Source organism: Thalia democratica, chromosome 1, assembly GCF_965202585.1.
Source record: "Thalia democratica chromosome 1, ktThaDemo2.hap1.1, whole genome shotgun sequence".
In the NCBI taxonomy this organism is placed as follows: domain Eukaryota; kingdom Metazoa; phylum Chordata; class Thaliacea; order Salpida; family Salpidae; genus Thalia; species Thalia democratica.
In genome coordinates, this window is record NC_139165.1 from 15,669,728 (window position 1) to 15,682,311 (window position 12,584).

Here is a 12,584-nt window from a genome sequence, read left to right on the forward strand (position 1 = left end):
TGCACGATTTGTTTTTGATTAATATTTGCAACTTCTATGGCGACCGTGGGAACCCAATGGTCACCCGTGGCAACGACCCACGCCCCTTAAAAACTGCTGCCACATTTCACTCTTCACCCGTCACGTGTTCGCCGGAGCGTGGCAACGGTTGTGACGTCATTTGAACTCTGAATCGCACCCTTAATCCCCCTCACTGCTGAAAATGGGGGCAAGACGGAATTTAATTAGTCAAACAAAACAAATGAGGGCTGCCAGCAACGAAACTTCAAACGCTGTTGTTTTGTGACGTAACTATCGAGTTTGTCGGAGTCTGGTTTGAAGAGTTTCAGATAAACTAGTTTTGAAGTTATTTTGTTTTAACAAGCGTTGGTTTAAAATGTACTAGCAAATTGATGTTGACATGTTTTTGTAATCATTAGCATTTTAGGACATCCTGTCATTTTTTAATAGTTTTAGCGTTTCGAACTGTTAAGGTTTAACTGTTTTGTGAAACACAGTTAAAGTTGTCTAATCTCATAAAACATTGTCAGATAAACTATTTGAAACCAGTGACTATTTATATATAGCAAAAGACTTCTTTTCGATAACTATAACTGCATTTCAAAAATTGATTCAAAAAATAGTCTTCAGAATAAATACAAAGTTTTATTAACTAGACACTATAACTTCGTTGCAATTTATAAATTGTAAATTCCAAAGTTTTTATTGCCAACCAAATTTTTAATTGTAGCCATTTATGCTATTAACTACTAAAGTTTGCTTCAATAAATTTTAAAATTTTGCTCGAAAAAACGAATAATCTTGAATACAGTGTTGAAACCTTGGAACATTAACGCGAATACTCCTTTTTGTTTGAAGTATTCGCCGGCTAAAGTTGTTTTAGCCGCACAATAAGCGCTTCTTAAAAATAAACGCTTCTTCATTATAAACATATACATTTATGTAAGCGTCCGTTGTAAACAAACGAAAATATTTATTTCGCTTTTCATGGACTTCCAGTATCACTGTCGCCATACAGTAAACTATCTAAAGTTTTTCTTTCGTAACAATAAAATGTTTTGGTTTTTTTCTTTGTGTCAAAGATTGCGCGGTCTCAAAAACAAAACTCGTGTAAAAATTTTTGACATTTCAAGTTGCATTAAAACTGTTTTTAAAAGTTGATTGTTAAGCAGCATGATTGCAAAATATTTCGCAGGATTCATAAGTTGTTTTCAATAAGAAAAAAATAATTTGATTGACAAGTGTATAAATAGTTTAAGCGAAAGTTTTATACTATATAAGACTGTATAAATTTAACATATATAAATGATTACAGATAAAAGCATTTTTTTTGTACAATAATGTGCCAACATAAAAAAAAAAAGCAAAGAATAGAAACCTAGGAAAAACTACTTTATAAACTAACCCCTACTCGAATTAAGATTTTTCATGTGAACATTTAATTTTAGTTTTAAGTATGTTGATTGTTACAGCGTTGAAGTAAAATCTTGCTTTAAACGTTTTACTATGCCTTAAACAAAATTAACTGCAATTTTTACCCTAACTTAAACATTTCTTACAACTTTAACAAAAACTAATTGGAAAAAGTAATTAAATTTCCTTGTAAGATACTTATCTAAACACTTTAAAGTTTATACCAAAAAAATAGTTAATAAAATTTAAAAGCTTAAGTGTTATAAAAATTGTTTATGTATCATTTTGGAAGTTGAAATGTACATTTATATCTGTTTTTAGGATTTTATTAAACACATAGCTATTAGTCTAAGGATTAAAAGTAAGTAAAAAATACAGACAGATTTTGAAAATTATTACTTTTTATCTTAATAACTATATTATATTTGTTTCTATTACAAATAATTAAAAGCTGTTGTAAAAAAATTAATGGTTTAGTTAAGTTTTATAATATAAATTCATATAAGAAAAGCTTGATTATTTATGAAGAAATCACAATGTATTAGATTTAAACTTTCCTTTTTTGGTAATTGCGAAGACCTGTTTTAGATAAAACATTAATAAAGTAAGTGGTTAAAAACAAACTATTGTTTGGTTGGGGTTGTGTTTTTATTTCGATGCCAACTAGAGTTTTGTTAAATTAGTAATTGTATTTGATTATGAGAAATTTTGCACTCGATTTAATAGTAAGTTGATCTTTTGATTTATACATCAGTTTTAACGTTAGTGAAAACTATCAACTTTTGTTTTGATCAAATTTATTTACAGTGTTTTATTTTTAATAACTGTTTATTTCAGTAACGCGTCTATCAAAATTATATTGAAACATAATTACTATGTAATTACTGTTTAGTAAACGTTTTAAAAGCAATTATAATTTAGAAATTAATAATTTCTTGGAAATACCGGTGAAATCATCTTTTATTAGTGATTAATACTTGTTTATCACATAATTTGTTTTAACTTTAGAGTTTATTTTATCTTTTTTCTAAGTTTAAACATTTACATTTTCAAAGTTATCAAATTACTTATTTTTAGTTTTGATTAAATAATGCCCTTTAAAATCGAGCTAAAACAAAAAGTGTAATAATTTTTTTCAACACTGTATAACATTTACCGACAGATTTTATAGAATATAAAATGTTTATATAAGTTATGAATGTTTATTGTAGTGCTATAAAAATAATTAAACTGTGTTTATTTTAAACAATTGTACACAGAGATTTAAAGTAACTTTTATAACTAAAAAAGTCAAACAACCATTTCACTGATAGTTTCAATATTATTCTAAACGTATTTGTCAATTTATATTTAAAGCTTTTGATCACTGTAAAAAACTTATTTGTTTTAAACTTTCTCTTATAAAACATATAAATCTAGCTTTAAGAATAAAAAAAAATAACAAATTTTAGTCGTTCATTTGAAACTTAACTAATTTATATAAAAAAATGTGTGAAAATTTTAACATAGTTTTAGTTAATATAAATTCTTATACAATGCTAAACATTCCTTCATAACAAACTCAACAACCTCATACATCAAAATTGCGTGTTTTTATTTATGTAACACATATTTACTATGAAAGTCTAGTTATATAACAGAAAATGTTTGTAGTTTAACAGAATATAGTGTTCATCAGTACATAACAGAAATAATGGTACGAAATAATCTATGAGATTATTGCATTATGTAAATGATCGTAGTAGATTTGTTTATTTTTGTGTATCAACTAAATGATTTGATCGAAAGTAAAGTGTCTACTAGGGAACTAATACCATATAGAGGAACAAAAAACTCAGTATAATTGTCAAGGAAAGCTTTGTTTACATAAATTACTTTTTTTTTTTTACAGCAGCTTAAAAAAAGTTGGTATGTATATCTTCAGTAGCTGAGTTTATTAATACTTTAAAGCATTTATTAGTTAAAACAAGGTTAAATTTTTTATAATAATAATAAACCTAGCTGTCTGTTTACAGAAATCAGAATATACTCTAAAAACATTTAAGTACTTATCAATTACATTATTTTAAATTCTATACTGGTAGCTTTTCAAAAAAATCTGTAATATTTTTTCTGTACTGAATTAAAAAAAATATGTGTGGACTATTTTCTTGATTTTATTTAAAGATACTTAGAACGTTAAAATTTGTGTGTTATCTAATTTATTGTTTAACTTTAAGGTTAAATGATCAAATACTTTTTGATATTTGCACTTTCAAGGTTTATTTCGTAATATGTTGTCTAAAAACTAATATCTTACATATAAAACATTAGTGTTTGATTGATTTTATACAGAAACATAGATACTGTTTTAGATAAAACTTATGTAATTAAGTAGTTTTGTTATTTTGTTTGATTTTTATCTTTTTTTTCACACTTATTAGTATATAATTGTTTTAATACTAATTTGTCTATGTTTTTGTTCTAAATGCGTTTTTAGTAACATATTCTGTGGTTTGTTTTTCTATTAGTTACACGTTTTAACAAAAGTCCAATTAAGCACTACAATTAATATTTTATTTTAATAGCGCAAACTTGGGAACGTTTGAAATTTACGTGTTAACCTTTGTTTAAAATTCGCAATCATTAAAATTCTAATTTAAATCAGAACTAAAAGCTTACTGAAACTTTTAAAAATCAATGTTGATTACTAAATATCGACTTTTTTTTAAAGATAAACTATCTCTGAATGTTGGTCTAAAACTAACTTATAAGCAAATTTTCAACTTATTTCGGATAATACGTTTTTACTAAACTGTAATTAAACGCATATTAACCTAATCGATTATAAATCATCACAAAGTATTTAGTTTAATATTTTAATTACCTATATGCTAATCTTACGTAAGTAACCTTTTATGACATCAGTTACATAAAATAGCGAATTTGTGTACACAAAAGTCAAATAAACTTCGTAAACGCCGGAACATCAAAGTAGAATAGAGGAAGTCTCATTTGCGTTTTGAAATATTTCATATTCACTATTAAACATTCGATTATTTTTAATAAACTATAATTACTTCGGTGAACTAATCTTTTGATACTAAAAGCTTATAAATAGTTTGAATAAACGTTTTTTGGAGAACAAAAAATCAAGCTTAAAATGTTTAGTCCAAATTAAGTTTTTGTATGATATTGAACTTTTTCTTTTAAGTTTTTAAAGACAAAAGCTGTCTGTAGAACTGTTAAACCAAAATAATTTATATATGTTTTAAAAACACAAGTTAATAAAAAGCATAACATTTGCTTTCCATCTACTAATATTTGTTTTAAACTTTAAAACTTAAACTAAATCTAAAAGGCTTTAGTTTTCCTTAACTTGAATATAAACTTACATTTTAAGCTTTAAAACCAATCCTATTTCTAACAGTTTTTTATATATGACGTGTTTTTTCGTATTGTTTACTTTTTTATATATATTTTAGTAATTAAAATTGTAGCAGTAAAAGTACTGCAGATGAAATTTTTCAAAAATACTCCTTGTGAAAAAACATAAAAATTAAAAGCATAATAATAATAAAAAGTTTGACTCAACACTAATTAATAAGATCTTTTGGCTCAATATTCAAAGTTTATTTCAAAATTTACGAAATTCGCAATCTTTCCTACAAGACCAAATTCCTCACACACAGAGTTCAAATACTCATCCAAAATGTAAGTTTAAAAACGAAACAAAAAAACGCTTTAAGCAGTAAATGTAATTACAGTTTTTACAAAAAAAAAGTATTTCTTTGTAGCACGTTTTTTTAGTGTAAAATATAAAGTTTTAAGTGTCTTTACAAGCACATTAGCTTAAAACCTTGACAACACTTCTGTGAAAGTGCATAAAATTAAAAGCCTGTTATACTTATTTGGCTACAGATTCTAATTTTCAGTCCAATAATATTTTTTGGCTTCTGGTTTGCACTCCATGAAACTAACAAAAATTTTCCCACAAAATCGAAATCCTCACACACGCAGAGTTCACGAAAATTCAGCCAACATTTTTCATGCTCCTACCCCACCGCACTGGCTTGTAATCTCCGGTTGTCATAACAACAACACCGTCGCGGTTCAGCGATCGCGTAAATAAACAATGACGAACGTGCTCAGCCATGCGTGACGGTTGCCACACAGTAGCCAAGCTGTCATTACTCCATTTGTGTAATGTTCCTCGTTATGATGTTTATATTATCTGCGTTGCAAACACAAAGGCTGTTTGCTTATATGTGGCTTCTTGTTGGTAACAAAAGAAAATGTTTTTGTGAATTTTAAAAATGTTTTTGTACGCAAACGAGATACCTTTGATATCAAAATAAAAAATTATAAAATTTTTGTACTCAAATGGTCTTTACACTTTTTGAAAAAAAAAATTGTTATCAGGTAAAGTGTGCTTAATAATTCATTAAACAAAAAAAAAAGTAATGCCTTAATTATTTATAAAGCATTTAAAAAATATTTAGTTTTTAACAGAGTAAATAAAGTTACGGCAAAAAACGATTAGTTTCATTATTGATGAGTCTGCACTTTTTTTTTGTTTTTATTTTTGATGCCTGCGTTCAAGTGTGAGCGAAATTTATAATAAACTTTTATAATAAAAAAGTTTATCATACTTATTGCATCTTACATTTATGGTATTTTTTCTAATCGAAATATCAAAACAGGCTTAGACAGTTTTGTTAGCGTAAAGTTAAATACAAATAAGGTATGAATTAAACAATTTTTCAGAAAAACAATTCGATAAAATATGACTACTGTAAACTTAATAACATTTTTATTAATCGATTATAAATTAAAAATATGATAGACGAAATTGTAGTATTTATTGTTTAAAAGTTTCCAATGTACCAAATTACTTGGTAAGGCTTATATCAAAGAGTAAACAAAAATAGTTAATTTGATTGAACGAAATAAAGTAGAGACTTTATTCAGTACTAAATCAATTAAATTTATGATGTAAAGTAAGAATACCAAAAATAAATATATATATTAAAAAAGATTTCCGAGTAGATACTGTTGTCTTACCCAAGGCTATTAAATGTAACTTTAAGTAAAAAAATAAAAAGAAATATAGGTGTGAGATTTTCATCATGTTTTTTAAGTTTATATTGTAATTCTAAACGAGTATTTGAGTAGAATTAATACTCAGTTTCGTTCGAGAATAAGTTTTCAGTTTATAATGAATCATGGCTATTTGTATTCGTTATACTTTTATCTGATTAATTCATCAAAAAAAGCTGAGAATTATTTATAAACGTAGAAGTAAGGAAAATTAAAATGCCAAAAAAAAAAAAAACAGAAATAGATGAACTTTAAGGAAAAGGAAATGAAAAGTATTATTACTGTAAGTTAAATACTAGTTAAGAATTTAAGGAAAAACTTATAGTATTTGTTGTTTAAAAAGTTTAAAATATTTACAATTAACTATATTACATACTAAAACATTTCATTTAGGAATATAACATAAAATACATAGTTGCTTTGTTTGAATGAAATAACGTTTATTTTATAAGAAATCAAATAACTCATGTTGTAAAATTATAAAACCTGAAATTGTTTATAAAAAAATGGTGTTTTTAGTAGAAAATATTTTCTTGTTTAAGTAATTAAATACAACTTTCCACAAAAATTAAAAAGAGTTGTAGATGTAAGACTATTATCATGTTTTTTCAAATTTATGAGCAAAAAGTCAATAACAAAAAGATATTTAATTTTAGTCGAACAACAACATAAAACTGAAATACTTAATCCTTAAAGTTATTATAATCAAAAAATTATAACAACATGTAAGTTATAACCTTTTTTAGAAAAATAATATTAACGAACTACCAATTACTGAACAAATTTACAAAAAAATTGTAACTGATAAAAGTTAATCTCTGAATTTAATATATTTCAATGAGTTATAACAGCTTATAAATAAGCTATAACATTAAAAATTTAAAAACTATTATATCAATAAATTAACAAATATCAATATTTATGCTTAATAAACAAGTTATAATTTGTTTTAGAACACACAAGTCGATTTTTGTTTGAACGCAACAACGGTTGCGGTTCGCATTCGGTTGATAAACTCTGATAAAAAAATCATTTCAACTTGCAACAACCTTTGTGACGTCACCAGCTTCATGACGTCACAAGTGTCTTGCGAAGCGGAAGCATCAAGTGTTGAGCGCGTGTCAGCCAAGCGGGGGATCAGTTATCAAGTTGGATGAAAAATTTCGAACAAGTCTTAACACGACTAGCAAATTGTGAATTGTTCATGGATGAGTGAGCAAGGTCACTTGATTAAAGTTTTACGAGAAAATTTGCGAATTTCGGAAGTTTTTTTAAGTGGTTGAGTGCTTGATTAACGTGTTGAAACGACCAAGGTGCATTTGGTTTGTACAAAAAAAGCAAAAAGTTTGTAACCTTTTACCCTAAAGTAAGTAGTATTAGGAAACTTTAAAGTATCTAAATATTTAATTAACACAAAAAATTAAATAAAAGAATCATTATTAAAGATTAAATTAAATAAAGTTGTCATTAGAGCTATTAAGGGTTATCAAGATAACAAACAAAATGCGAATCATTCAAAAATTTGACATTTGACCTTTAAAAAAATTAACTCGACATAACAACCATTTACGAGCCCAATTTGCATCAAAAATTGCGACGAATTTTCTCGAAGCTGCGTGGAAACCGAAACGTCAGTCACCTTGGCAACGCGACCATCACCATGACAACCGAATTACGGCGGCATCCGGACCACCGAGCCCATCAAAACGGTAACAAGTGACCACCGGAGCGCTAACATGTCATCAACGTAATCCGGCCACTGCGAGATTACTCGAAAATACGAGAGAGGTTGAAAAACGAGAGAAGGGAAAAAGTTTTGTGTTTTCGATAAGTAGCAGTTATGACGGTCGATTGTAGCACAGTGGCTTTTGTGTTTCAGCGTGCAGTCGGCAGTTAAGTGGCGGGTTTCATTCATAAAAAATATTACATTTTTATGATGATTTTGAACATAAGATATTAAAAAGCGGATATTTTTTGCACAGATAAGGTTGTTGAAGTAGTTTCAACATTTTTGTGGTAAAAAAGTACTTACTTTTGGTTAAGTTTAGATGCAAATAAAAGTTTGTTATTTTTATGAAACTAAAAAAGTAATGACTATAATAAAACTAAAGACTAGAAGAAACAAAGATGAGTGTTTGTTTTGAAATTATAAATTTAAAAATTTTGCCACAGTTTTAGTTTTTTTTTCTACAGTGAAACAAAATGTGTTAAGTTATTCATTTCAAGTAAAAGTTATGAGAGCTTTAGTCTGATCGAGTTTATTATTTGTTGAATTTTAAAGTATAATTTAAAACGTTATTTGTTAAAAATAAAATAAAGCTAGCTTTAACAAATGTAAGCAAAGTATGTTGAAATGTTTTAAAAGGTTATGTATTGTATAATAAACATGAAATGTCTTGTAAGAAAACTAAAAAATTACGTTAAAAACGTTTGATTTTACTCTTTTTTAGAATAAAAACTTGGTTCAAAAATTAAATTGCTGTAGTCATAAATATATTTAACTTTTATAAAACTTAAACGACTTTATTATCATTTGAAATGAAAAACAATATAAACTTTTATGCTTACAAAGGTTAAACTTTTTCAAAGTATTTACGAAACCATGTCAAGCTTTTCGTTTTGAGCATGTAAAAAATAAAAGAGTAAATATTTAACATGAAGTTACAAGCAAGTAGCAACTACAAAGAAAATTTATTCTTATGTGGTTTAGCACATCTTAAATTACAACTTCAACTTTTGATTAATTAAAACGCATCGCTACAAACAAATAGCGGTGTATGAGAAAACATGCAAGTTTTAAGTATTTTTAGAAAACTGATGATGAATTGTGCACAAAAAATTAAGAGCAGTTATTAATGCTATTAGCACTTAATTTGTAATATAACTTAAGTGATGGAAAATAAGAAAGATAAAAAATATAAGATATTTTCTAAAAACATGCTTGTTTTAAGTATTTCTAGAAAACTTATGGTTAATACTACATAAGATTAAAAAAAAAACTTCTATTATCAACATTTATTTGTAAATAAATCTAATATCAGAGAGTACTTTATCCATAATTAAATTCGAAATAATAGTAATAAAAAAAAATCAGTCAGAAATAGGCTTATTTATTTTTTATTTAAAAATATTTTTAAAACCTAACAAATTCAAAAAAATAACTATTTTCACAGCCTTTATTTATACATTTTAAAGTTTTCAGAAAAAAAGTTAACAAATCACCATGTTAAAAAATATTCGGCTGCGCAGTTCCGGAAGCTATCACCGTGACAACAATCGCTTAGCAACAAACAATTGTGAGATAAGTCACCATGACAACAGTCTCATAGTAACAGACAAACATCACCATGACAACAGTTGCGAGGGCTGCACATCAAACGAGGTGAACCCCCTCACCTGTCGCCCCTACCAACACACCGCTAATCACCTAGCAACAACAGAAGCGCCCTGCCGCAAATGTGGGAGGGAATCAGACCCCCACCGTAATCCCCTCCGGGGCGACGTCAGACCCTTTAAAACCCGTTGTCACGGCAACAATGGACCCAAGATTAGCCGATTTATTCTAACTTCCTTATTTCTCCTGACTCTAACTTTTTCCTTTTTATCAACTTCCGCCCACCAGACACCGAAAGAACCTTCATCACCGAACAGCCTGTATGACATCACCGTCGACACCCACGTCACCGCCAAGTTGCCCGGCAACGAGATCCACGACCCCTTGACGTCCAGGATCGTCAAGAAGAGGAGCTCGAAGCGGAGGTCCCCGCAAAAGGTGATCAGGAGGAAGGGAAAGAAGAGCAAGAAGCGGAAGAGGGTCAACAGGGTGGACGAGTCCCTGTGCCATGGCAACGGGAGCAGCGGCGGGTGGAAGACGCCGCAGGGGGTCAACCGGCTGTACAACCACATGGGGCAGTCGTACAATCTGGCCGTTTACAGGGACGGAGCGGTGGCGGGAGAAAGGTCCGGGTGCAGGTCCGATTACAGTGAGTTTTTTTATTTATTTGTAAAATAAATTTTATATTACGTTTAATCAAATAAAAAACTATTTTAGCTAGTCAAGTTGTTGGAAAAAATATGCAACTTAAATTCTAAATTCACTGTCCGATTACAGTGAGTTTTTTATAAATATTTAAATTTATAAAATTCATGTTTATATGTTTTCTATTGTGTTTAAAAGTTCAATCAAAAAAGAGAAAGGTAGAAAGGTCCGGGTGCAGGTCCGATTACAGTGAGTTTTTTATTTTATAAAATTTATATTCATGTTTTAAATTTGAAATTTATGTTTATATGTTTTTTGTTGTGTTTAAAAGAGCAATCAAATGAAAAACAACATCAGCCGGTTAAATTGTTGGAAAATTTATAATTTTTTTATTAATTTATAACATTTATAAGTGTTAAATTTTTGATCGGAATAATGTAAGTTTAATCAAACTGGTAGTAAAATGAGTTTTAAGCAATTTTGGTCAAATGTGTTAAAAAAACAACTTTGATATTTATGAGCTTTTTAAATTGGTACAAAATAGGTGGGCCGAATAAAACAATTACTGAAGTTTACTTACTTCCAAATAATATCAAACTAAGTACAGCCCGATTATAACGAATTAATTTAAACTGAAGATAAAAGCTCAAGTTGAAATGTAAAATGCAATAACCTTGTTGAAATAAAAAAGTAATGTTTTATCAGTTTACTAAGTAAGTGTGTAAGAACAATAAAACAGTAAGCATTTTTATTTGCTCAATTCTGAGTAAGAACTTCTTATGTATATCAATTCTTGGAAGTGTTTATTGTTTCAATAATGTCACGCGGGTTTCTGAAGTCAGTAGGTAACGTTTTCAACAGATAAAACAGATGTCCGTCTCATTTTTCGTGTACCTACCTACGTGCTTAAACTCAACACTAAATAAGCCGAATACTCGCGAGCATAAGTGAGTTTGAACAATTACACACATGCTAATTTGGTTGTAAGAAGCCAGACAAGCTAAAATCGATCTGAATACAAGGTCAGGGTTATGTAAGGGGCTGGAATAATTCCTTTTTAATACATAAGATGTTAATTAAATCACAATACCAGACCATTACGTAATTTATATTTTTCTTTGAACTTATTTGTATGCAAGTTTGATTAAGCCTCATTTTGTATTAATTTGGTTTGATGCAAAATACAATGGGAATGTTGTTTCGTGTACCAGTGTACTGGCTCTTTCGTCGCACGATATGAAACGCATTGTTACGTCATAGGTGCTGTAAAAACTTATGTGATTGCAAGTAAAGCGCTCTGCATGTATTGCACAAATAATAGCAACAGAAAATTTTAAACTCTTTTTTTGCGTTCAAAGATATATTGCTAGTGCCTGTTTAAAACCTTTTGATAAATTTAACATAGCATATTTGCTTAGAAAAGTTTGTTTATTGTTTTTCGTTTAGTTCTTATCAGCTAAAATATGTCTTAAAGGTAAATGTGTAAAATAAATGATATTCTGATATGTCTGTTATTGCTTTGACAATTCTAAACGCTTATAAGTGCAAAAATACTTTGATCAGATAATGAATATACTAATATAAAATATGTGTACTTAAACGCAATATAAATTAATACGTGACTTAATAAAGTTTGCATGAAACTGTTTACAAACTGTTGCTTTGATTTTTCGTAGCATATAAGTGCAAAAACTTTTCCAATTCAAAGCAACAATAACAGTTTAGTCTGAGCGCAGCCAAATTAAAACGTGACCATAAAACTGATTTTTTTTTGCAAGAATGTTTATAATTTATTCCTTTGCTTATCATTATTGACAATCACAAGTGCAAAATTTTTTTCATTTAACTACAATTTATTTATAAAGTTTTTCTTTGGTTCTGGCCAGTTAAAGACGTTTACAAGTGCAAAATTTTTCATTTCATTATTGAAAAAATATTAGTTTAGTCTGTGCGTCGCAGTCACGTAAATAAACATTTTCCGACTTTGTTTAATTTTCTTGATATTTTCGAAATATTTTCTTGATATGCATTTGTGTGTGAAAAACGTGCTTCGCATGCCACCACTTCAAGGTCGATGCATCAAATGAAAAGTTATATATATATATATATATAT